Raw genomic sequence first — 27718 nt, 5'->3', positions numbered from 1 at the left:
CCTTCTGCTTGCAGGTCTCCTCTCTTCTTGATCCCAGCCTTGGGATCCACCGGACACTCTTCACTGACTGCCTGTCAGCAACTTTCCTTCAGGTATCCATAGAAGTCCACGACGAAACCCGACGCAAGTTCACACCTATGCACCCGCAGCCTGTGGGCTAGGTAACTTGGGTACTTCGGTGCTCACAAGGGTAGTGACTATCCTAGGGTCTAGTTTCCGAGTCTCGACTCTCTAGCTGCTTTAGAAGTGTCCTTAAACTGTTAATTTCCAACAACTACTAATTCTATCGACTTTTACGCATTACGCGTGAGTGTTTCCACTCTGCACCTGAATCCCGTGGGCCTCCCACTTCCTAACTAATGCTAGTGTAGTGTAGCCCCAGCGATTCCCTAGGCCTAGGCCTATCCTATTTCCGTGACAGTGGTCCTTATACCACTTACTTAGTATATGGTTTGCGTGGCCCCTAGGGCCTAACTGTATTACTTACCTGTGTGACTTAATGTATGCTTAAATAAGACTGTGTTGTACTTACCTCTAATCTCATAAAGAGTGCTGAGGGTTTGACTAGAATAAATACACTTTATTTTATATATATATCTGTTGTGGTGTCCTTTCATTTGGTATTCAAGGGATTATATATGGTATCACAGCTGGCTTCACATGCCATTCAGAGTTTAGCCTAAGACTGCTCTTGTCCATGCTACCACTAGGATAGCTGGTCTATAAGGTTGACTTTACAACCAATCACCATAAGGGTATTTGGACTGATATAAGGTGTACACTAGAACTAGTGACATCATACATCAGGCCAACTTCTCACAGCCGGTCCCACGTCTCTCGTCGCCTCCGCGGATCTCAGCTCGGCTGTGGATGTGGATCAGGGTCGGAGAAGTCTGGAAGTCAAGGCTCTGGTCAGGCTCTGCAGTCGGTCCCTCGTAGAACTTCAGCAAAGCAAAGGGTAAGTCTCTTGATGGTGCCTGTTTGCACAGGGTAGCCACTCCTTGGCCACAAGGGAGATACTTCAGTCTTCTTCTTTTGTCGAATGTCGAAGGTCCAGAGTTTCTGTTCAAGTTGCAGGTTCAGGATAATCTAATCTCCTGGGGCCCAGCTACCACACTTATACTAATCTGGGGGGCTGGGTTGCCTGCTAGGTCACGCCTTATGGGTGGGACCTGGGAGGGGGGTGGTTACACCCCCTTCCCTTTGTCCAGTTTCGCGCCAGGACTGGGGCTGGAGTGCCCCAGCACCGGTTTGAACTGGACTATGCATGGGACACCTTGTGTGCCCCAGGCAGTGTCTCGTTTCTTTCATCCCTCCCTGCCCCAATACACTAAGGCCTGTCTGGGGTCGTGCTCGCACCTCCCAAGGCAGGAAACTTATTGTCCAAGCCTCCCGTGCCGGGATCACTCCCAGCAGCAGGAGGTCAGACTTGTGTCGTGGCAGCAGCATCCATTTTGTGATGCTGGGGCTCTGGTTAACTTTAACCGGGTAAGTAGGTTCCAACATGTCTTCTCCCTCTAGAAGGGAGGGATAATATCCTCATCAGCAGAAATGGGATGGGGGTATTATTTCAAAGTGTTAGACACCTTACACAACATGTTTTGATAAAGCCAAACCATAGTTACCATAACCGTTTAAGATTATAAGGCACTTTAAGAGTATATGGTAGGCTATATCATAGAACAGCTATAAGGACATGGTTATTTTATTTATTTATTTATTTGAGGTTTTGTAAAGCGCGTAATAACCCGTAAGCATCCCAGCGCTAAGATCATGACAATCAAGAGGATGAAGTATGGGAGAGAGTTAAGGAAACAAATGAGTTTTTAGAAGTTTTCTGAAATGGAGGTAGTCTGGTTCAACCCTAAGATTACGGGGGAGGGCATTCCACAGACGGGCTGCGTTTACAGAGAAACGCCTTCCGCCAGTGCGTGCCCTCTTCACTCTGAAAGTGGTGATAAGGTGTTCATTGTCAGAGCGAAGGGAGCGTGTAGCTTTGTAGGGCCTAATGAATTTCTTAAGGATGGGGGGGCCTTTATCCTGCAGGAGTTTATGGGACAGGCAAAGAGCCTTAAATTTGACTCGCTCTCTCACTGGGAGCCAGTGAAGGTGCTTCAAGGCTAACTTTGCCGATGATCTGGCCGGAGTGTTGGTGAGAATCCGTGCCGTGGCATTTTGGATCCTTTGTAGTTTATCAAAGGTTGCTTCGGGGGCCCCCAGATAAATGGCATTGCTATAGTCCAGCCTAGAGAGAATGAGGCCTTGGATGAGCAGTTTCTGGGAGGCAGGAGGGAGCAGGGGCAGGATTTTCCTGACAGATTTAAGGAGCCCGAAGCAAGTCCCGGCGATTTTTTTGGCTTGGGTCTTAAAGGACAAATCCTTTTCTATCCAGAATCCCAGGCTCTTTATCTCGGTTTTGGGAACTGGAGGTTCACCCAAACAGGGAGGCCAGATGTTGGGGGGAAGAGAGAGGCCCTTTTGGCCAAGGAGTAGGATATCTGTTTTTGATCCGTTGAGTTTCAACGACGAACAGTTCATCCATCCTTGAATCTCTGATAGGCAACTGTAAAGGTTAGATGAATCCTGGTTGGGATGTGATAGAGACACCACTAATTGTGTGTCATCTGCGTAGCTAATGATATTTATACCAAACGGGATAACCACTGCCTCCAGTGGGGACATGTAGACATTAAATAGTGTTGGGCTTAATGACGAGCCCTGGGGCACTCCACACTGGAGGGGGGTAACAAGTGAACTGGAATTGTTCTCCCAAAGCTGGAAAGAACGATGGTTTAGAAATGATACGAACCAGGCCAGGGCAGTACCATCTACACCGATGTTTTTGAGTCGCTGGATTAAGACTTGATGGTTAACGGTGTTGAAGGCCGCACTGAGGTCCAAGAGGATCACTGCCACTGATCCTCCTGCGTCCAGGATGACTCTGGCCTCCTCCACTGCCGCAAGCAGGGCGATGTCCGTGCCCTGACCTGGGCGGAATCCGGTTTGCGAGTTTCTGAGCAAATTATTGGACTCGAGAAACTGCGAAAGCTTTTTGTTGACTAGCTTTTCAGTGATTTTACTGATTCCAGGGAGGAGGGAGATTGGCCTATAGTTGGCCATCTCCAGAGGGTCAAGTGAGGGTTTTTTAAGGAGTGCCTTTACGACAGCCGCTTTCCAGCTGGGGGGGACTATACCCTGGAGCAATGATGAATTAATGAGGTCTGTTAGCGGAGAGGCGATCGTAGGAGCCACTTTTTTTAGGATGCGTAAGGGCACCGGGTCGCTAGGGGAGCCGCTTTTGATAGTCGCTAGCGTCTTTAGAACCTCTTCAGTAGTTACCGGGCCGAGAGAGTTAAGGTGGATAGCATCTAGATCGGAATTAGTGCAGCCCTCATCAATGAGACTGAGGTCGACAGCAGGAAGAGAGGCGAGAATTTTCTGAATTTTCTCGTCAAAGAATTTCGCCAGATTAAGGCACTTATCTTCGGAGGTTTTGGCGTCTGGAAGTTCCTCTGATTTCGGCTCTGGGACTTTGAGTAGTTCTTTAAGAATGATAAAAGTTTCCTTAGCAAGGCAAGAAGAGTTTTTTATCCTTACATCAAAGAATGTGCTTTTGGTGTTGTGAATGGCGAGTTTGTAGTTTTTTAAAGAGGTGCGAAACGCGACTTTATTTCTTATGGATTTATCCTTTATCCATGAGCGTTCTGTTCTTTTACACTCCTTACGTAGGAGGTTGAGATCAGGAGTGTACCACGGAGCCGGGTTTACTCTTTTGACTCGTTTTAGGCTGGTGGTTCTGGGAAGGAGATCATCCAGAGAATGGGTAAGCCAGGTATTGAACTGATTGTCCGCAGTAACTGGGTCTGAGGACGGAAGGGGAGGAGTAGCCCGCAGTGTAGCGGCCTATTCTTCTGTCGAAAGTTTGTGCCAGCGACGATCGGTGACCCGGATTTTTGGTGGCAGGGTGAATGGGACAAAAAGATGCCAGTGAATGGGTATAAAGAAGTGGTCTGTCCAGGGTAAGGGAAGAGGAATATTGGTTTTGAGGTCAGGAATGTTGGTGAAAATGGGGTCCAAGAGGTGTCCTTTGTTGTGGGTGGGCTCTAAGTTCACTAGTCGGATGCCATAGGCCATGAGGTCCAGGAGGAGTTCGGAAGCAGTAGTGTCCTTGGGGTCTTGTAGGTGGAGATTCAAGTCCCCCAGGATAAAAAAGTTAGAAGTGGTGGTTGCCATGTGGGTGACTGAGTCCACAAGAGAATTAGGGAATTTGGCTGGGGCTCCCGGCGGGCGATATATCAATAGACCAGAAAGGGAAGTTGCGGGGGATATCTGAAGGACAAAATGGCAGCTTTCGCAATCGTCTATAATCCCATCATCGGTTCTGCAGGAGAAGCGCTCTCTATGGATGATAGCCAGGCCGCCTCCTCTACCGAGGGGTCTATTCTGGGAGTGTATTTGATAGCCAGGTGGTAGAACGTTGATAATGTCAGGATCAGAGCAGGGGGTAAGCCATGTTTCCGTAAGGAACAAAATATCGATGGCATGGTTATGTACTAGAAGATTAATTTTGTGGGCGTGTTTAGGGAGGGACCTACAGTTAAGAAGGCCAAGCTGAAGGCCGTGATGTTTAGCGACAAAGGGTGCCGGATTACAGAGGTGACAGTTAATAAAAGATTTTTCTCCTGAGTAAATGTAGTTGCATTTAGAGTCTTTCGAGTAGGTAAGTAGGCCAGCAGTGGCAATGGGCATAGTGACTGGGTCTGAGGCCGGCTGGGCCCGGACGGGCCCAGACGGGCTTGCCTTAGGCGCGCCATGTATAAGGACATGGTTCCGAAAGCTGCAGACAGACTCAGCTCATGCTAGAGCACCATCTCGCATGTTACCAAGCACTCTGCCTCCAGGATGGTTAAGGCCTGCCATAGGAGTGGCTGATAGGTACACATGTGTCTATATATAAGGTAGGTATAGGAATACTACACCTAAGCAAGGGGTGATTACACGACCTTGCCCCAGCTGAGTGATCAGCCAGTTGTGTCATAATGGAAGGCCAGGCCAGGGGTGGCATAATACATGCTGCAGCCCCTGGTAGGCCTAGGGTACACCTATGCCCTGGGTACCTAAGGTACACTGTACAGGGGCCAATAAGGTGATCCTATCCAAATGGGTTATGCACCTAAAGTACATAGTATTAATTTAGAGAGAGAACAGCAGGGCTGTGGGTCTGATTAGCAGGCCCACAGCCACATCTAAGTCGAAAACCAGTAAAGCAAAAGCAAAAAGTGGGAGTGAACATAGAAAGCAGACCCTACTCTCCTACATCCCCAAGCAGGAAACCTATTGTCCAGGCCTCCCTGGCTGGGAGGGCTCCCAGCTGCAGGAGGTCAGACTCGTGTCTGTGGCAGCAGCATCCATTTTGTGATGCTGCGGCTTTGGTGAGAGTTAAACAGCAAAGTAGGATTTTAACATGTCTCTCCCTCTAGAAGGGAGGAATAATATCCTCATCACCAGAAATGGTATGAGGGTATTATTCCAAAGTGTTAGACACCTTACACGACATGTTTTGATAAAGCCAAACCATAGTTACCATAACCGTTTAAGATTATAAGGTACTTTAAGAGTATATGGTAGGTTATATCATAGAACAGCTATAAGGACATGGTTCCGAAAGCTGCAGACAGGCTCAGCTCATGCTAGAGCACCATCTCACATGTTACCAAGCACTCTGCCTCCAGGATTGTTAAGACCTGCCATAGGAGTGGCTCACAGGTACACATGTGTCTATTTTAAGGGTAGATATAGGTATACTATATCTAAGCAAGGGGTGATTACACGACCTTGCCCCAGCTGAGTGATCAGCCAGTTGTGTCTGATTGGAAGGCCAGACCAGGGGTGGCATAATACATGCTGCAGCCCCTGGGAGGCCTAGGGTACACCTATGCCCTGGGTACCTAGGGTACACTGTACAGGGTCCAATAAGGTGATCCTTGCCAATTGGGTATGTACCTAGGGTACATGGAGTCCATTTTAAAGAGAGAGCAGACAGCCTGAGACCCTGAATGGCAGGATCTCAGGCCAACTAAGTCGAAAAACCAGCTAGACACTAGGCAAAAAGTTGGGGGTAACCATAGTCAGATATCCACCTTCCTATAGATAGCATTCTGAACTTTTTCTTCTTGGCAAATCCGTTGAGCAGACACAGGTCGAGGATGGGTCTGTACTCTTTGACTACTCCTCGTTTTTGAACTAGAAAATAGCAGGAGTATACTCCTTGATTTCTTTGCAGGGGTGGTACTTCCTCTATGGCGTTCTTGGAGCGGAGAGTATCTACTTCGTCCAGTAAAAGCCGATTTTGAATTTGAGGAAGGTGCTGCTTCCGTGGGGTACTTGCGGAGGGGGAGACTTGAACCTCAGCAAGTAGCCATGCAGTACAATATTCAGTACCCATTTGTCTCTTGTAATGGCTTCCCACTCTTCCAGGTGAAAACTGATACTTCCTCCTACCGGAGTAGCGAACGGGCGCAGAGGAAGTAAGACCTCACTGTTTGGAAGGCTGCTTGGTGGAGGACTGTTGCTGTTTAGCGTTCCCTCTTCCTCTGCTACAACCCCTTTGTTGGAATTGGGGTGGAGAAATCCTGGAGGGAGAGTACGTGCGAGAATAGCCCGTACCTGGGCTTCTGCAGTCACCTGTACCCAAATTCTCCAACCAGCGAGGTGCTGATTGCTGGGAATGCTGCTCCGCTCTCGACGGTGGTCTCGACGCCGACTGCCTATGGCGATGAGGAGACTTCGACGTCGACCTTCGTCCTCGTGCTGGTGACTTCGACGTCGACCTTCGCCGTCGAGTTGGCGACTTTGACGTCGACCTTCGCCGTCGAGTTGGCGACTTTGACGTCGACCTTCGCCGGCGGTCCGGTGTTTTCGACGTCGATCTTCCATGACGTCGAGATGAGGCTGATCTCCTCGACGTCGAATGCCTTGACGTCGATCGACCCACTTGCGGCGAGATTTACGTCGTCACAGCTCTCGACGCTGACCCCCTCGAGGTCGGCGGAGAGTGTCTTGACGTCGACGGAAGCCTCTACGTCGACGGAGACTGTCTGGATCTCATCGGACTAACAGCCTTCGAGCCCGAAGTGCTGTGCCTCGACGCCGACTTCCTTGTATGCGGCAGAGAATCTTGATGTCGAGATGGATCTCTTGACGCAGAAGCAGTCCTGGGTCTTTTAGACGGTGACTTCGATGTCGACGGTGAATCTCCTCGAACCTTGGTCTTCTTGGGATCAGGTGAGGTGGTATGTCGCCGTTTCTGAAGTCGTCTAGCTGAAGAGGGTGGCTTTAAGGATGAATGGTTGCCTTCACAACGGCTTCTCTCCTTCTCCAGCTGGGCATGTAGTTTTATGCGCTCTCTATTGCGCAGAGTGCGCCTGGAAAACTTCTGGCGGTGGGGGCACCGGTCAGGATTGTGTGAAGTTGGAAGACACACAATACACACAGAGTGTGGATCTGCCAGTGCCATCTTATTGCCACATGAAGGGCATTTCCTGAATAAAGCAGGCATTCTGACTGGAAAAAATTTGAATATACTAAGGAAACCAACATTCGTTTAAAAAAAAGGCAGTGTTTAAATATACAAAAGTTGCACAATTATGGATGGGCCAGGTGGCCAGCTAAACCATATACTAAAATAGTGGTATAAGAACAACCAATAGAAAGGAAAGAAGGCCTAGGGCCTAGGGACTCGCTGGGACGACAAGGAGCTAACGGTAGTTAGTGACCAGGAGGCCCACAGGATGCATGTGCAGTGTTAGAAGTTACACACGTGCACCTATTGATTTCAATGGGTGAGTAAAAGTCACAAAGTTAAAGGATAAGGAGTCTTCCGGATGGACCAGAACCTAACAACTTGAGACCTAGACACTAGAGATGTTTCTCTACCCAGGAGCACCGGAGTGCCAGCGTTACCTCACCCACAGGAAGTGGGTGCATAGGGGTCAAAGTGCGTCGGGTTTCGTCGTGCAGGTCTATGGAGCCTGAGGATGAAGATGCTGCAGGCGGCCAGGCAGGAAGAGTTCGGGTGGATCCAAGGAAGGATCTGAAGAGTAGACGACCTGTAAGCAGAGAGGACAATGTTCAAAGTCACTAGCCAGTGACCGGCGTGGAACCAGGAAGGAACCAGGCGATGTCGGGTGCCAACAGGTGAAGAAGAACAATTGTTACTTACCTGTAAACAGGTGGTTCTCCAGTATTGGTGTCTTTCATAGATTCACATGCTTGAATATTCCCCGTCGTCGGAGTGGGAGTCCCACGGTAAATAAAATAGCAATATATATATATATATAATAAAATATATACATAAGTAATCATATAATTAGCGCATGTAGGTGTAAAACACACACAGTGTACCTATAAGAGAAAACTCCATAGGAATACAATGGAGAGAGACAAAAGACCTTTGTAGTCTATCTCTGTCATTATGTAAGTCCGAACTCCAGCCAATCAGGCGTCAGCCCCTCTCTAGAACCTTCTCCTCAGAGCTTCTCACCTCAGATTTTCGTAGCACAAGAGTGACTGTAAAGTGCATGAGGAGAAGAGAGCCTCTGAAGGGAGGAGGGAGGGTCGCATGTGAATCTATGAAAGACACCAATACTGGAGAACCACCTGTTTACAGGTAAGTAACAATTGTTCTTCTCCAGTATTAGGGTGTCTTTCATAGATTCACATGCTTGAATATAGAATAGCTAGCAGTAACAATCACCATTGTTTCCATGCCAAAATAGATTCAACATATATAGATTATCAATCTTCTTATGCATAAAAACAGTATTGAACAACTGTAACATTGTAAATGCATAAAATACATATATGGAAACAATATGGAGGCGGGAGGAAGAGGCTCACCTTACTTAAAAAGATTGCGCAGCACTGCCTGTCCCACTGCAGCATCCTCCTCGCTTAAAGTTGCCAAGCAGTAGTGCTTAGTAAACGTGTGTCTGGTCGACCACGTAGCTGCTCTGCAGATGTGTTGCAAAGATACTCCAGCAAATAAGGCAGTAGATGATGATACTGCCCTAGTGGAGTGTGCCCTCACTGGAGACTGCAGAGGCTTATTTGCCCTTTGGTGACAAAAGACAATAGCTGCCGAGATCCAGCGTGCAATCGTTGGTTTAGTAACCTGACGTCCTTTATGACAGCGTCCATATGCTATAAAAAGTTGATCGGATTTCCTGAAAGAAGCTGTCTTACTGATGTAGAATTTAAGACACCGCTTGACGTCCAAAGAATGTAATCTTTGTTCTGCAGGTGTCTGAGGATTGGCAAAAAAGGTCTTTAATATTACTGGCTCATTAATGTGAAAATCAGTAGGCACCTTGGGTAGAAATGATGGATTGGTGCGTAACACTGCAGCATCCGGTTTGAACTGCAGGAACGGAGGTTTGATGGTAAATGCATGGATGTCACTGACACGACGAGAAGACGTTAGTGCCAGAAGTAGAGCTACTTTCCAAGTGAGATATTTTAAGTCGGCCTTGTGAATGGGCTCAAACGGAGGTCTCATCAATTGTGCTAACACAACGTTGAGGTGCCACAACGGAGGAGGACGCCGAACTGGCGGAAATTTCCGGAATAGGCCCTTAAAGAATTGGCGGATTATTCTTGAGGAACAAAGGGAACTTGATCCATCTTGCCGGAAACGTGAAATGGCTGCTAGAAAAACCCTTAGGGTTGCATGCGACAGTCCAGAACTGGCTAGGTGCAAGAAGAATGGTAGCAATTGCTCTGCCGTGGAATGTATCGGATGAACTCTGTAGGAGAGTAGGGTCTGCAATCCTATGATCACCCAGATTTTTTGCTTTTGCTTCATTGGTTTACGACTTTCTCCGGCTGTGGGCCTGCCAATCAGACCCACAGCCTAGCTGTTCTCTCTCGAAATTAACACACATGTACGTTAGGTGCATCCACTAATTGGAACTGGGCCACCTTGTCAGTCCCTGTCTCAGCATACCACAGGTATCCAGGGCATCGGTGTACCCAGGGCCTACCAGGGGCGGAAGCATGTATTATGCCACCCCTGGAATGGCCGCCCAAATCTGACACAACTGGCTGCACGACAGCTGGGGCCACGTGGTGTAATCACCCGTTGCTGTAGGTGTAGTATTCCTACACCTAAACCCTAAAATGGACACATGGATTCCTATCAGTCACTCCTATAGCAGGCCTTATCAATCCTGAAGGCAGAGTGCAGGGAATCATGTGGGACGGTGCTCTGGCGCGAGCTGAGCCCGTCGACGGCTTGCGGAACCAAGCCCTAATAGCCGTTCCATGGTGACGCGGGCCAACTACTTTTAATGCATTATAATCCTTGCGGTTATTTGCTAACTTTGGCATCGCATCACCTATACATGTCGAGTAAGGTGTCATACGAATGGGAATACGAACCCCGCGCCAGTCCTGGTGACGGGGTTAGCATTCCCCCCTTTTAGAGGGACACGACATGGAAGTAACCTTGAACCCCGGTTAAAGTTGACTCAAGCCTCAGCATCACAAAATGGATGCTGCCACCAGACACAAGTCTGACCTCCTGCTGCTGGGGGACCTTCCAGCAAGGGGAGCTTGGACAAAGGGTTTCCTGTCGAGGGCGGTGTTAGCACCGTCCCAGACAGGGTTTGTGTATCCCAGGTAGGCAGGGCTGAAAGGAAGGTGATTGCAAGTGGCACCCCGGTGCTCACTGTGCATAGCCCGGCTCAAACCAGTTTCGGGGGCACACCGGCCCCTGAGCTGGCGCGAAGCCGGACAAAGGATAGGGGTGTAACCACCCCCCTCCTGGCTCCACCCATAGGTAGAACCTAGTCACGGGCCAGCCCCTTTTCTTAGAATAAAGGTAGGAGCGAGTCCCCTTCCCAAATTGGATAATCAGATAATCGGATAACTCCGAATCACGAACTAATTTCCACGAAAGGAACTCTTGACTATTTCTGAAGACTCTCCCTTGTGGCTAAGGAGTAGCCACCCTGCACCAGCAGGCACCATCTAAGCGCTTGCGGTTTGCTGTAAGTCTCTCCTACGGATCAAGACTGCCCAGCTCGACGAGACCCGAGTTCCCTGCCATCTCTGACCTTTTACCTCCCTCATCAGCTCAGCTGAGAGTCGTAGGTGTGACGAGACCTGCGGGACCGGCTATCTTCAGAACCTGCACGACGCTTATCTAGCACGCCCACCGAGGGACCCTCGAGTGAGTGCACCTAGGGTTTGAGAAGCCCTAACCCTGAGCAGCTCCAGCATCGAAGTCTGCCTCCCCAGCATCCCCGAGATCTGCGTGGGGGCCCTTCCGCTCCTTGTTGTTCACCGCGTTGTTCGACCACTTGCCGACCGGCTTGTGGCCCTCTTCACGACGCACCACGATTGTTTCATCACTAGTCTGGTTGCTCCAGACTGGCTCTTGCTCCCCTTCAACAGAGGAGTACCACGGACCCTCCTGGTCCACTCCCGACGCCATCTTGACTCCCCCGCTTGGGTTGCCACTGCCAAGATCCGCTGCCCCCGCCTGGGCCCAGCATCATCGACAGCAGACACCTTCGTGGGACAGCTCGCCCTCCATCCTGGTCGCCGCCGCGCCTCCTGGTCCGAGGAACAGCCGAGTCCGACGTCACCCACTCACCTGGTCGAGGTGACTTCAGCCGGTACCCTCCTGGTACCCACACGATCGCTGGCTAGCGGTTGAGAACTGAGTCCCCTCTGCTTTCAGGTTTTCCTTCATCACCGATCCAGGCTTGGATCGCTCCGAACATCGTCACTGGTCGCCTGCCAGCAACTTCTTCTTTCAGGCTCCTGAGACTACACGAGGACTCCCGACATCTTGACGAACTTCACGCAGCCGCAGCCTCCGGGCTAGGTAACTCGAGCATCTCGGTGCTCCATCGCAGGTTCGCTCTACAAGTGTCCAGTTCCTTTTTCGTTTAGTCCCACTGATCGGATCCCTCCGGAATCAGTACCTCCAGACTCTAACCATTCGCATTTCACTGTTAGTGTAGATGGTTTCTCGTGCCCCTCGGGCATTTGTGTAAATTGTGCAACTGAAGTATTTTCCTAAGAGTTTTGTAGTGTGCTTAGCTCCCTGACTCATAAAGAGCCAGGGTAGTCTTGTTATAAATAAATATCCTTTTATTTTCATAACAACTTGTGTGGTGTCCTTTCACTTGGTGTTCAAGGGGTATATGTGATGGTAAACAGCTGGCTTAACACGCCCTCTAGAGTTTAGCCTAAGACTGCTCGTATCCACGCTACTAGGATAGCTGGTCTAAAAGGTTGACTTACAACCAATCATCAATAAGGGTCGTTTGGAATGATACACAGTGATTGTAGGAAGGTGGATATCTGACTATGGTTACCCCCAACTTTTTGCCTAGTGTCTAGCTGGTTTTTCGACTTAGTTGGCCTGAGATCCTGCCATTCAGGGTCTCAGGCTGTCTGCTCTCTCTGTAAAATGGACTCCATGTACCCTAGGTACATAACCAATTGGTAAGGATCACCTTATTGGACCCTGTACAGTGTACCCTAGGTACCCAGGGCATAGGTGTACCCTAGGCCTCCCAGGGGCTGCAGCATGTATTATGCCACCCCTGGTCTGGCCTTCCAATCAGACACAACTGGCTGATCACTCAGCTGGGGCAAGGTCGTGTAATCACCCCTTGCTTAGATATAGTATGCCTATATCTGCCCTTATATATAGGCACATGTGTACCTATCAGTCACTCCTATGGCAGGCCTTAACAATCCTGGAGGCAGAGTGCTTGGTAACATGTGAGATGGTGCTCTAGCATGAGCTGAGCCTGTCTGCAGCTTTCGGAACCATGTCCTTATAGCTGTTCTATGATATAGCCTACCATATACTCTTAAAGTGCCTTATAATCTTAAACGGTTATGGTAACTATGGTTTGGCTTTATCAAAACATGTCGTGTAAGGTGTCTAACACTTTGGAATAATACCCCCATACCATTTCTGGTGATGAGGATATTATTCCCCCCTTCTAGAGGGAGAGACATGTTAAAATCCTACTTTGCTGTGTAACCTCTGACCAAAGCCTCAGCATCACAAAATGGATGCTGCTGCCACAGACACAAGTCTGACCTCCTGCTGCTGGGAGTGATCCCAGCCAGGGAGGCCTGGACAATAGGTTTCCTGCTTGGGGAGGTGCTAGCACCTCCCCAGACAGCCTTTAGTGTATTGGGGCAGGGTGGGCTGAAAGGAATGAGACATGCCTGGGGCACACAAGGTGTTCCTTGCATAGTCCAGTTCAAACCGGCGCTGGGGCACTCCAGCCCCAGCTCTGGCGCGAAACTGGACAAAGGGAAGTGGGTGTAACCACCCCCTCCCAGGTCCCACCCATAAGGCGTGACCTAGCAGGTATCCCAGCCCCCCAGATTAGTATAAGAGTGGGAGTTGGGCCTCAAGACTTTAGATTATCCTGAACCTGCAAAACTGAACAGAAACTCTGGACCTTCGACATTCGACGAAAGAAGAAGACTGAAGAATCTCCCTTGTAGCCAAGGAGTGGCTACCCTGTGCAAACAGGCACCATCAAGTGACTACCCTTTGCTTTGTGAAACGTTCGACGAGGAACCGACTGCAGAGCCCGACCAGAGCCTTGATTTCCAGACTTCTCCGACCCTCATCCACATCGGCAGCAGAGCTGAGATCCGTGGAGGCGACGAGCGACGTGGGACCGGCTACCTGGGAAAAGTGGCTAGTAACTTACAGCGCAGCTTCTGAGGTACCCTCGAAGTTGGGCACCGGGGATTGAGAAGCCCCAACCCCAAGCACCATCTGCACCGAAGACCAGCCCCCCACACTCCACGAGTCCTGCGTGGGGCCCTTCAGCATTTTCCTGCTTGCCGCGTCTGTCCGGTTGCTTGCCCGCTGGTTAGTGGCCTTTGTGACGACGCTCCCTGAAATCTTCTGCGCTGGTTTGGCTCCTCCAGACTGGCTCCCGCTTCTCTGCAAAGAAGAAGCACCCCAGACCTTCCTGGTCTGCACCAGAAGCAAGTCCTTTGTTCTTCGTGGGTTCCGCTTGCCAAGGCTTGGTGAGTCCTAGTCCAACTTCGACGCCGCCGACAGCAAGAGCCTTCGTGGGACAGCTCGCCTCCTGGTCCTGGTCGTCCTCGACGCTTCCTGGTCCTCCTGGCTGCAGCGACAAGCTTCACCTTCACCTGCAACTCTTCACGACATCGCCTGGTTCCTTCCTGGTTCCACGTGGTCACTGGCTAGTGACCTTGACTCTGTCCCCTCTGCTTGCAGGTTTCTTCTCTTCTTGATCCCAGCCTTGGGATCCACCGGACACTCTTCACTGACTGCCTGTCAGCATCTTTCTTCAGGCATCCATAGGAGTCGACGACGAAAACGACGCATCTTCACCCCTATGCACCCGCAGCCTGTGGGCTAGGTAACTTGGGTACTCCGGTGCTCATCAGGATAGTGACTATCCTAGTGTCTAGTTTTCAAGTCTCAACTTCCTAGCTACTCCGGAAGTGTCCTAAATCTATCTATTTCTAAACTGTAACATTGCTATTGACTTTTACGCATTACGCGTGAGTGTTTCCACTCTGCACACGAATCCCGTGGGCCTCCCACTTCCTAACTAACGCTAGTGTAGGGTAGCCCCAGCGATTCCCTAGGCCTAGGCCTATTCTATTTCCGTGACAGTGGTTCTTATACCACTTATTTAGTATATGGTTTGCGTGGCCCCTAGGGCCTAACTGTATTACTTACCTGTGTGACTTACTGTATGCATTAATAAGACTGTGTTGTACTTACCTCTAAACTCATAAAGAGTGCTGAGGGTTTGCTTAGAATAAATACACTTTATTTTATATATATATCTGTTGTGGTGTCCTTTCATTTGGTATTCAAGGGATTATATATGGTATCACAGCTGGCTTCACATGCCATTCAGAGTTTAGCCTAAGACTGCTCTTGTCCATGCTACCACTAGGATAGCTGGTCTATAAGGTTGACTTTACAACCAATCACCATAAGGGTATTTGGACTGATATAAGGTGTACACTATAACTAGTGACATCATACATCAGGCCAACTTCTCACATTGGTGAGCAGCGGTTGGGATCTGAGCTTGCTGTTGTAATACCATTGTAATCTTGTGATACTAAATTGAAAGATCACACAGATATTGTCTAGGTACATATTACATAGTTTATAATACTTAAGTCCTACTGGACTTAGTAGTTGTAGGTTGAAGGGAGTAACACACCCTGACTACAACTACTAGAGAGGTTTAGTAGAAACAACTAGTGTAGGTAGGTGCACACACCACACCCTCACTAGATCATGCCTCTGGGAGGAGATCAAGTAGATGCTCTCTCAGGAGGGTCAGGTCTGCAGAAGACCCCCTCTAGGTATGATACCTTAACATTCCAGGAGATGAGACAATTGTGTACCTCCAGAGGAATAAAACAGGGTGCAAACCCTACCCTTAGACAGCTAGTGGAGCTTCTGGAGGCCTATGATGCTGAAAGAGCTGCCAGGGATGGTGCCATAGCTGTAGATAGGGGTCTACCCACCACAGATGAGTCAGATGGGACTTCAGAGGAAGAGGTAGACAGCCAGGGCCAAGTAGGAAGACTTAGCCAGGCTAACCTAAGTTTACATGGGAGTTTGCATGGGGTCCCCCTATACAGACCCACAAGCAGGCTTACACAGAGAAGCAGGAGGGACAGATCCCCTTCAAGGGAATCCATCCACTCCCATGTTTCTAGCATCTCTAATGCTTCCTCTCACAGGGGAATGACTTCACCTGAGAGAAAGGAGCATAAAGCCAGAATGAGGGAAGCTAATCTGAGGATCCAGAGGGAAGAAATTGCCCTTGCCAAAGAGAAGCTTGCTCTGGCCAGAGAGCAAAAATTGTGTGGGTCAGAACCCACTGGTGGCAGCAACATCCCTAGAGATAGGGATAGGTCTTATGACCATAGAAACCTAAGCAAGATAGTCCCCCCATATCAGAATGGGGATGACATCCACAAATGGATGACTGCTTTGGAGAGGGCCTGCAAAGTACAGCAGGTACCCCAAAGTCAGTGGGCAGCTATCTTGTGGCTCTCCTTTTCTGACAAAGGTAGAGACAAGCTCCTCACAGTCAGTGATGAGGATGCAAACAATTACAAAGTCCTGAAGAGTGCTCTGATAGATGGGTTTGGCTTAACCACTGAGCAATATAGGTTGTTGTTCAGAGACACCCAGAAGACACAGACACAGGACTGGTCTGATTTTGTGGATTGTGCCACTAAGGCTTTGGAAGGTTGGTTAAATGGCAGCAAGGTGCAGGACTATACAGGATTGTACAACTTGATTATGAGGGAGCAGATCCTTAGTAATTGTCAGAACCAGCTTCTCCATCAACACCTGGTAGACTCAGATTTGACCTCTCCCCAAGAATTGGGAAAGAGGGCAGATAAATGGGTCAGGACCAGGATTAGGCCTAAAAATCAGGGTGGTGACCAAAAGAAAGATACCACCAAGCCTCAAGAGAAGGGTGGGGATAAAGCAAAAGAGAAATCTTCCTCAGGGCCCCAAAACTCCACACAGGGTGGTGGGTCCCAAGCTCCCTCCTCTACCACAGTTAAAAAGCCCTACTGCCATGTGTGTAAAACACCTGGGCATTGGAAAACTGACAGCAGTTGTCCACAGGCTAAAAACAAAACTGTTCCTCCAACTACTCCTGTCACACCACCTATTACTGTCAGCAGTAATCCCCCAGGTGGTGGGAGTGCCCCCAAAAATTTGGTTGGGTTTTCTTGGGGAACACAGGGGGATCCTGGCTTAGCCAATTCCCCTGCAGCAGCTACTCTTGTCTGTGATGGTGGCATGGGGTTTGCCAACTTCACTGCCTGTCCCAACACTTTGGGTAGGTACAGACAGGAACCCTACATCAATGGTAGAAAAGCTGAGGCCTACAGAGACACTGGAGCTAGCATCACTATGGTGGCCCATAGGCTAGTTCCCTCTGAGCAGCTTTTGCCTGGTTTCTCATACCAGGTAACTAACATTGATGGCACACAGAACAGTCATCCCATGGCAGAGGTATGTCTCAGCTGGGGAGGTGTCACTGGCCCTAAAAGGGTGGCAGTGTCTCCAACCTTGCCTGTGGACTGCTTGCTGGGGAATGACTTAGAACTCTCAGCTTGGGCTGGAGTTGAACAAGACACCCATTCTAAAATGGTAGGCCTTTCCAAAAAGGGTAGTGGGGTTGTGCCAGTCACAACCCCTGTCCAAGTAGCTTTCCTCCCTGAAAAGGTTGGAAGGGCAGTGGTAGTCACAGCCCAGGCACAGACAGACTTCCCTGTAGAAATTGGCAGAGCTGTGACAGTCACAGCTCAAACACAAACTGGGTGCCTTCCTGAAAAGGTTGGCAAGGCTGTAATGGTCTCAGCCCACACTCAGACTGATATAGGTGTAGTGAAGCCTGAAACTATGGATCACTCCACACAAACAGAGAGTAGTGGGGAGGAAGAAAAGTCTCCCTCTCCCCAGACATTAGGAAAAGGTCAGCCTCCTCAGGGATCTGACCTCACCCCTTGTGAAGGAACTGCCCCAGAGGTAGCCAGGCCTGGCCTGGCAGAGCCTCTGATGTCAGTGGCCCCTTCCAAGGTGGGACCCAGTCTGGTGCAGGTAGCCTGCCTCTCTCTACCCTGCCTCAGTCAGCCCAGGGCTGCAGAGGTCAGGGAGGCCAGTGGACCCCAAGAGGGCCCCTGTCCACAAGAACCCCCCCTTCAAAAGAATGAGGATTGCCTGGTTAGTTGCCCTAGCCAGGTGATGGGTAAAAACATTCCTGAGGGATCCCCTTTACAGGTAGTTAGGGACCTCCCCCAGAGGGATTCTGTTGGGCACAGGCAAACATGGGACCTTAGGGCCCCAAACCTGACCTGTCCCTCCAGTAAGCCCACAAAAGGGACCCAGCCTCCAGCTTTAGGTAGCCAGAGGCTGACCCTGAGAGCACAGTGCAACTCAGTTAGAGAAAGAAAGGCATCCATGGTGGAGGATGATTGGAGGAAGCTGAGGCCTCACTTTGAGGACACTCACTTCAGTACTCCATCTCAACACCAGCCTTTTACTTTGCAAAGACACACCAAAGGTAGAGATTCCCTATGGTGGAGACCCTATGATATCTTTAGGATGAGGGATTGCTTAGTGGACCATGAGACAGGGGGTAACCATGCCAGTGCTGGTTCTTCCTTATATGGCCACTCAGGCAATAGAGGCTTACCTTGTCAAGGCCAGCCTTATCTCCTTTCGTTTGGGGGGGGGTTGTGTAGGAAGGTGGATATCTGACTATGGTTACCCCCAACTTTTTGCCTAGTGTCTAGCTGGTTTTTCGACTTAGTTGGCCTGAGATCCTGCCATTCAGGGTCTCAGGCTGTCTGCTCTCTCTGTAAAATGGACTCCATGTACCCTAGGTACATAACCAATTGGTAAGGATCACCTTATTGGACCCTGTACAGTGTACCCTAGGTACCCAGGGCATAGGTGTACCCTAGGCCTCCCAGGGGCTGCAGCATGTATTATGCCACCCCTGGTCTGGCCTTCCAATCAGACACAACTGGCTGATCACTCAGCTGGGGCAAGGTCGTGTAATCACCCCTTGCTTAGATATAGTATGCCTATATCTGCCCTTATATATAGGCACATGTGTACCTATCAGTCACTCCTATGGCAGGCCTTAACAATCCTGGAGGCAGAGTGCTTGGTAACATGTGAGATGGTGCTCTAGCATGAGCTGAGCCTGTCTGCAGCTTTCGGAACCATGTCCTTATAGCTGTTCTATGATATAGCCTACCATATACTCTTAAAGTGCCTTATAATCTTAAACGGTTATGGTAACTATGGTTTGGCTTTATCAAAACATGTCGTGTAAGGTGTCTAACACTTTGGAATAATACCCCCATACCATTTCTGGTGATGAGGATATTATTCCCCCCTTCTAGAGGGAGAGACATGTTAAAATCCTACTTTGCTGTGTAACCTCTGACCAAAGCCTCAGCATCACAAAATGGATGCTGCTGCCACAGACACAAGTCTGACCTCCTGCTGCTGGGAGTGATCCCAGCCAGGGAGGCCTGGACAATAGGTTTCCTGCTTGGGGAGGTGCTAGCACCTCCCCAGACAGCCTTTAGTGTATTGGGGCAGGGTGGGCTGAAAGGAATGAGACATGCCTGGGGCACACAAGGTGTTCCTTGCATAGTCCAGTTCAAACCGGCGCTGGGGCACTCCAGCCCCAGCTCTGGCGCGAAACTGGACAAAGGGAAGTGGGTGTAACCACCCCCTCCCAGGTCCCACCCATAAGGCGTGACCTAGCAGGTATCCCAGCCCCCCAGATTAGTATAAGAGTGGGAGTTGGGCCTCAAGACTTTAGATTATCCTGAACCTGCAAAACTGAACAGAAACTCTGGACCTTCGACATTCGACGAAAGAAGAAGACTGAAGAATCTCCCTTGTAGCCAAGGAGTGGCTACCCTGTGCAAACAGGCACCATCAAGTGACTACCCTTTGCTTTGTGAAACGTTCGACGAGGAACCGACTGCAGAGCCCGACCAGAGCCTTGATTTCCAGACTTCTCCGACCCTCATCCACATCGGCAGCAGAGCTGAGATCCGTGGAGGCGACGAGCGACGTGGGACCGGCTACCTGGGAAAAGTGGCTAGTAACTTACAGCGCAGCTTCTGAGGTACCCTCGAAGTTGGGCACCGGGGATTGAGAAGCCCCAACCCCAAGCACCATCTGCACCGAAGACCAGCCCCCCACACTCCACGAGTCCTGCGTGGGGCCCTTCAGCATTTTCCTGCTTGCCGCGTCTGTCCGGTTGCTTGCCCGCTGGTTAGTGGCCTTTGTGACGACGCTCCCTGAAATCTTCTGCGCTGGTTTGGCTCCTCCAGACTGGCTCCCGCTTCTCTGCAAAGAAGAAGCACCCCAGACCTTCCTGGTCTGCACCAGAAGCAAGTCCTTTGTTCTTCGTGGGTTCCGCTTGCCAAGGCTTGGTGAGTCCTAGTCCAACTTCGACGCCGCCGACAGCAAGAGCCTTCGTGGGACAGCTCGCCTCCTGGTCCTGGTCGTCCTCGACGCTTCCTGGTCCTCCTGGCTGCAGCGACAAGCTTCACCTTCACCTGCAACTCTTCACGACATCGCCTGGTTCCTTCCTGGTTCCACGTGGTCACTGGCTAGTGACCTTGACTCTGTCCCCTCTGCTTGCAGGTTTCTTCTCTTCTTGATCCCAGCCTTGGGATCCACCGGACACTCTTCACTGACTGCCTGTCAGCATCTTTCTTCAGGCATCCATAGGAGTCGACGACGAAAACGACGCATCTTCACCCCTATGCACCCGCAGCCTGTGGGCTAGGTAACTTGGGTACTCCGGTGCTCATCAGGATAGTGACTATCCTAGTGTCTAGTTTTCAAGTCTCAACTTCCTAGCTACTCCGGAAGTGTCCTAAATCTATCTATTTCTAAACTGTAACATTGCTATTGACTTTTACGCATTACGCGTGAGTGTTTCCACTCTGCACACGAATCCCGTGGGCCTCCCACTTCCTAACTAACGCTAGTGTAGGGTAGCCCCAGCGATTCCCTAGGCCTAGGCCTATTCTATTTCCGTGACAGTGGTTCTTATACCACTTATTTAGTATATGGTTTGCGTGGCCCCTAGGGCCTAACTGTATTACTTACCTGTGTGACTTACTGTATGCATTAATAAGACTGTGTTGTACTTACCTCTAAACTCATAAAGAGTGCTGAGGGTTTGCTTAGAATAAATACACTTTATTTTATATATATATCTGTTGTGGTGTCCTTTCATTTGGTATTCAAGGGATTATATATGGTATCACAGCTGGCTTCACATGCCATTCAGAGTTTAGCCTAAGACTGCTCTTGTCCATGCTACCACTAGGATAGCTGGTCTATAAGGTTGACTTTACAACCAATCACCATAAGGGTATTTGGACTGATATAAGGTGTACACTATAACTAGTGACATCATACATCAGGCCAACTTCTCACAGTGATCACTAGAATAGTGAGCACTACATATCAGGCCAACTTCTCACATTGGTGAGCAGCGGTTGGGATTTGAGCTTGCTGTTGTTTTACCACACACGTATCCTAAGAATATCGCAGTGAAAGATCACATAAGTACCCAGGTACATATAACTTAACTTAGAATACTCCGAGTTCTACTGAACCGGCTGTTGTAGTGCAACAGGGCTTAGCACACCCTGACTACAACTCTTAGCAAGGGATCAGTAGGTAAACCCATAGTGTAGGTAGGTGCAACACTTACACCTCACTAGAAAAGCATGTCGGTCCACGGAGAGTCTGCAGGGACTCCCCTAGTGGTCAGTGACCCTCCACAGGTCGTGTCACGATATGCAACTCTTAGCTTCAAGGAGATGAGACAACTGTGTGCCTCCAGGAAGCTAAACCAGGGTTCTAACCCTACCATCGCAATACTGATAGGTCTCTTAGAGGCGTACGATGCTAGGAGGTCCTCTAACCCAGGTCCCCCCAGTGCAGATGGGAACATGCCTCCCTTAGAGGGAACCCTCGGTGACCCAGACCTCGACCTCCACACAGAGGAGGAGGACGAGGACGAGTTATCGGGAGACGAGGCAGACAAAGGTCCAGTGGTAGTCGGCAGGCTTACAAGGACCAACTTAAGCAGGCATGAGAATGGAACTGGGGGAGCCCCGGGCCCACGCTCAAGCAGGCTTAACCTTGGGAACGGACGAGCTAGGTCTCTCTCCAGAGGCTCTGGCAGATCGGTTCATACACATGTCTCTCAGGCACCTTCTCAGAGAGGAATGACTTCCCCTCAGAGGAGGGAGCATGAAGCGAAGATGCGGGAGGTCAATCTGAGGATCGAGCGGGAAGAACTTGCCCTCGCCAAAGAAAGACTTGCCTTAGCCCGAGAGCAGAAATTAAGTGGGTTAGATCCCACTGGTGGCAGCATTCTCAATAGAGAGAAAGACAGGGGTATAGACACTAGACACCTGAGTAAAATAGTGCCCCCCTTTAAACAAGGGGACGACATCCACAAGTGGATAACTGCCTTGGAGAGGGCCTGCACTGTCCAGTGCGTCCCCCCAAGTCAGTGGGCAGCTATACTGTGGCTTTCCTTTGAAGGTAAAGGAAGGGACAAGCTCCTCACTACAAGAGCTGAGGATGCTAACAACTACCAGGTCCTGAAGAACACACTGATTGATGGGTTCGGCTTAACCACGGAACAGTACCGGGTGCTGTTCCGGGACACCCAGAAAATTCAGTCTCAGGATTGGGCTGACTTTGTCGATTGTGCCACTAAGGCTTTGGAAGGCTGGTTGCTGGGTAGCAAGGTTACTGATTACACAGGATTGTACAATCTTATCATGCGAGAACAGATTTTAAACAACTGTCAGAACCAATTGTTGCATCAGCACCTTGTCGACTCGGATCTGACCTCTCCCCAAGAATTGGGAAAGAAGGCAGACAGATGGGTCAGAACAAGGGTCAAGCAGAACCAGAACCAGAACCAGGGTGGTCAGAAGAAAGCAGACCAAAAGGGTAACAAGAACGAACAAAATGACCAGAAGTCTTCGACAGGTCCCCAACAAACCAAAGAGGGTGGGGGTCAGGCTTCACAGAAGAAGAAGACTCAAGAAGGCCAGTCAAAAAGGTGGTGCCAATACTGTAAAAGTAAGACTCACTGGTTTAGTGAGTGCACCAAGAAAGGAGGGCAAACTCCTACCACTGCAGCCCCTAAGGCACCTGCGCCCCCTAGTACAGTCAGCAGTGGTAGTGCGCCTCCCAAGGCATTAGTTGGGTTAACCTTGGGAACCGAGGGGAGTGACGACTTAGTCGGCACGCTCACTCAGGCCGTCCTTGTCTGTACAGGGGATATGGATATGTCCCCTGATGCCAGTCCCAATACTTTGGGCAAATACAGGCAGACACCTTTGATAAATGGAAAAGTGGCTCAGGCCTACAGGGACACGTGTGCCAGTGTCACCATGGTGACGCCTAACTTCGTGGACCCTGGACAGATCATGCTAGGTACCAGTTACCTAGTGACCAATGCCAGCAACGTCACTACCAATCACAGTATGGCCGTTGTTGATTTCTCCTGGGGAGGGGTAAGTGGCCCGAAAAAGGTTGTGGTTAGTTCAGACCTCCCCGTAGAATGTCTGTTGGGCAATGATTTGGAAACGTCACAATGGTCAGAAGTGGAGCAGAGGACTCACATGGAAATGTTAGGTTTGCCAGCACATGTCCTTGCTGTGACCAGGTCACAGGCCAAAAGATGCCCCACTGAACAGGTGCTGGATCCTGGAAGAACGGACCAGACACCTTCCAAGAAAAGGAGCAGTAAGGGTAAGGCTTCGCCTTCCCCCTTGCCCCAGGTCGTGGATCAAGTCTCCGAGGAGGCTGACCTTAAAGAACTGAGGGAAACTGAGCCGCAAGAGCTTGAACCTGGTCAGGTTGAGTTTCTGGGCTCAGGGGGACCCTCCAGGGAAGACCTGGGGAAGGCACAGTTAGACTGCCCCTCACTTGAACCCCTCAGACAGCAGGCCGCTGCTGAGGCTGCAGGGAACGCCACAGGTACCCACAAAGTGTACTGGGACGATGGACTCCTGTACTCTGAGGCAAGAGACCCCAAACCTGGTGCGACCAGGAGGCTGGTCATCCCCTTGTCTCTGAGAGGTTTCCTTCTCACCTTGGCCCACGAGATTCCCCTTGCAGGTCACTTAGGCCAGAATAAGACTTGGGACAGAATTGTTCCACACTTTCACTGGCCCCACATGTCCGAAGATACGAAGGAGTTTTGCCGCTCCTGTGTCACTTGCCAAGCCAGTGGTAAGTCAGGTGGCACGACAAAGGCCCCCCTCATACCACTACCAGTGGTGGGGGTACCCTTTGAACGAGTGGGGATCGACATTGTCGGACCAATGGAACCCCAGACAGCATCAGGGCACAAGTTCATACTGGTGGTGGTGGACCACGCCACCAGGTATCCTGAAGCTATTCCCCTTAGGACCACTACAGCACCTGTGGTGGCACGGGCCCTACTTGGAGTGTTCTCCAGAGTGGGCTTCCCTAAGGAGGTCGTCTCAGACAGAGGTGCAAACTTCATGTCGGGATATCTGACTGCTATGTGGAAGGAATGTGGTGTCAACTACAAGTTCACCACACCCTATCACCCACAATGCAATGGGCTTGTTGAGAGATTCAACAGGACCCTAAAAGGGATGATTCACGGACTACCTGAAAAGCTTCGGCGGAGATGGGATGTCCTGATACCCTGCCTCTTGTTCGCCTACAGAGAGGTCCCGCAGAAGGGGGTTGGCTACAGCCCTTTTGAGCTTCTGTTCGGACATCCTGTAAGGGGACCCCTTTGTTTGGTAAAGGAAGGATGGGAGAGACCTCTCAGAAAGCCGGCATCAAACATTGTGGACTATGTGCTCGGTCTCCGCTCGCGGATGGCGGAGTACATGGAAAAGGCGTCTAAAAACCTTGAGGCGAGCCAAGAATTACAGAAAGCTTGGCACGACCAAAAGGCTGTCCTGACTGTGTACCAACCTGGACAGAAGGTGTGGGTGCTGGAGCCAGTGGCCCCAGCAGCACTCAAAGACAAATGGTCTGGGCCCCACACGATCATTGAGCAAAAGGGAGAGGTCACCTACTTGGTAGACCTGGGAACTCCTCGGAGCCCCCACAGGGTGCTCCATGTAAACAGGCTCAAGGCATATGTCGACAGGGAGGGCATGGGCTTGCTCATGGCCACAGATGAGGGACAGGAGGAGGAGAGTGACCCTCTCCCAGACCTGCTCTCTCAGAACCCTGACGATGGATCAGTAGATGGTGTTGTCTTTTGTGGCAGCCTCTCTGGACATCAACAAGAGGATTGTAAACAGGTTCTTCAATCCTTTCGACATATGTTCTCTCTGACACCCAGTCAGACCAAGTGGTGTACCCACGAGGTCGACACTGGGGACAGTCTGCCCGTAAAGAGTAAAATCTATCGGCAACCTGATCATGTCAGAGACTGCATCAAGACAGAGGTGCAGAAAATGTTGGAGCTGGGAGTCATTGAACCCTCGGACAGCCCCTGGGCTAGTCCCGTAGTGCTCGTGCCGAAACCTCACACCCAGGGCGGTAAGAAAGAGATGAGGTTTTGCGTGGACTACAGAGGTCTCAATGCGGTCACTAAGACCGACGCCCACCCGATACCAAGAGCAGACGAACTTATCGACCGGTTGGCCTCGGCCAACTACTTAAGTACGTTTGACCTGACAGCTGGGTATTGGCAAATCAGGTTAGCTGAGGAGGCCAAGCCCAAAACAGCATTTTCTACCCCGGGTGGGCATTATCAGTTCGTGGTAATGCCCTTTGGTTTGAAAAATGCACCTGCCACCTTCCAAAGGCTGGTGAATCGAGTTCTCACTGGGTTGGACGACTTCTGTGCGGCGTATCTGGACGATATCGCTGTCTTTAGCTCCACCTGGGAGGATCACCTGGTCCACCTGAGGAAAGTGTTAGAGGCCCTGCAGAAGGCAGGCCTCACTATCAAGGCCACCAAGTGCCAGATAGGGCAGACACAGGTTGTATACCTGGGCCACCTTGTAGGTGGAGGCCAGGTTCAACCATTGGAGAGCAAAATACAGGCCATCCAGGACTGGGCTCCTCCAACCACCCAGACTCAGGTTCGAGCTTTCTTGGGCCTGACTGGTTATTACCGGAAATTTGTCAGAAATTATGGATCCATTGTGACCCCGCTAAACGACCTGACAAGTAAAAAGATGCCAAAAAAAGTTCAGTGGACAGCAAGCTGTCAGAAGGCATTCGATGACCTAAAGCAGGCCATGTGCACAGCACCTATCCTAAAGAGTCCAGACTACTCCAAACCATTCATTGTCCAAACAGACGCTTCGGAGCTGGGTGTGGGAGCTGTTCTATCGCAACTGAATTTTGATGGTCATGACCAGCCCATAGCTTTTATTAGCAGGAGGCTGACCCCCAGAGAGAAGAATTGGTCAGCTATTGAGAGGGAGGCCTTTGCTGTGGTTTGGGCCCTGAAGAAGTTGAGGCCATACTTGTTTGGCACTCACTTCAAGATTCAGACCGACCATAAGCCCCTCTTGTGGCTAAATCAAATGAAGGGTGAAAACCCCAAACTACTTAGGTGGTCCATTTCCCTACAGGGTATGGACTTCACAGTGGAGCATAGACCTGGCACTGATCATGGCAATGCAGATGGGCTCTCCAGGTATTTCCACTTAGAGCAAGAAGACTCACCTGGTCAAGGTTAGCTTATTGTCCCAAAGTTTGGGGGGGGGGTCATGTAGGAGAGTAGGGTCTGCAATCCTATGATCACCCAGATTTTTTGCTTTTGCTTCATTGGTTTACGACTTTCTCCGGCTGTGGGCCTGCCAATCAGACCCACAGCCTAGCTGTTCTCTCTCGAAATTAACACACATGTACGTTAGGTGCATCCACTAATTGGAACTGGGCCACCTTGTCAGTCCCTGTCTCAGCATACCACAGGTATCCAGGGCATCGGTGTACCCAGGGCCTACCAGGGGCGGAAGCATGTATTATGCCACCCCTGGAATGGCCGCCCAAATCTGACACAACTGGCTGCACGACAGCTGGGGCCACGTGGTGTAATCACCCGTTGCTGTAGGTGTAGTATTCCTACACCTAAACCCTAAAATGGACACATGGATTCCTATCAGTCACTCCTATAGCAGGCCTTATCAATCCTGAAGGCAGAGTGCAGGGAATCATGTGGGACGGTGCTCTGGCGCGAGCTGAGCCCGTCGACGGCTTGCGGAACCAAGCCCTAATAGCCGTTCCATGGTGACGCGGGCCAACTACTTTTAATGCATTATAATCCTTGCGGTTATTTGCTAACTTTGGCATCGCATCACCTATACATGTCGAGTAAGGTGTCATACGAATGGGAATACGAACCCCGCGCCAGTCCTGGTGACGGGGTTAGCATTCCCCCCTTTTAGAGGGACACGACATGGAAGTAACCTTGAACCCCGGTTAAAGTTGACTCAAGCCTCAGCATCACAAAATGGATGCTGCCACCAGACACAAGTCTGACCTCCTGCTGCTGGGGGACCTTCCAGCAAGGGGAGCTTGGACAAAGGGTTTCCTGTCGAGGGCGGTGTTAGCACCGTCCCAGACAGGGTTTGTGTATCCCAGGTAGGCAGGGCTGAAAGGAAGGTGATTGCAAGTGGCACCCCGGTGCTCACTGTGCATAGCCCGGCTCAAACCAGTTTCGGGGGCACACCGGCCCCTGAGCTGGCGCGAAGCCGGACAAAGGATAGGGGTGTAACCACCCCCCTCCTGGCTCCACCCATAGGTAGAACCTAGTCACGGGCCAGCCCCTTTTCTTAGAATAAAGGTAGGAGCGAGTCCCCTTCCCAAATTGGATAATCAGATAATCGGATAACTCCGAATCACGAACTACTTTCCACGAAAGGAACTCTTGACTATTTCTGAAGACTCTCCCTTGTGGCTAAGGAGTAGCCACCCTGCACCAGCAGGCACCATCTAAGCGCTTGCGGTTTGCTGTAAGTCTCTCCTACGGATCAAGACTGCCCAGCTCGACGAGACCCGAGTTCCCTGCCATCTCTGACCTTTTACCTCCCTCATCAGCTCAGCTGAGAGTCGTAG

This window comes from Triturus cristatus, chromosome 12 (assembly GCF_964204655.1).
Source record: "Triturus cristatus chromosome 12, aTriCri1.1, whole genome shotgun sequence".
NCBI classification, from domain to species: domain Eukaryota; kingdom Metazoa; phylum Chordata; class Amphibia; order Caudata; family Salamandridae; genus Triturus; species Triturus cristatus.
Note: the sequence above shows the minus strand (reverse complement) of the source record.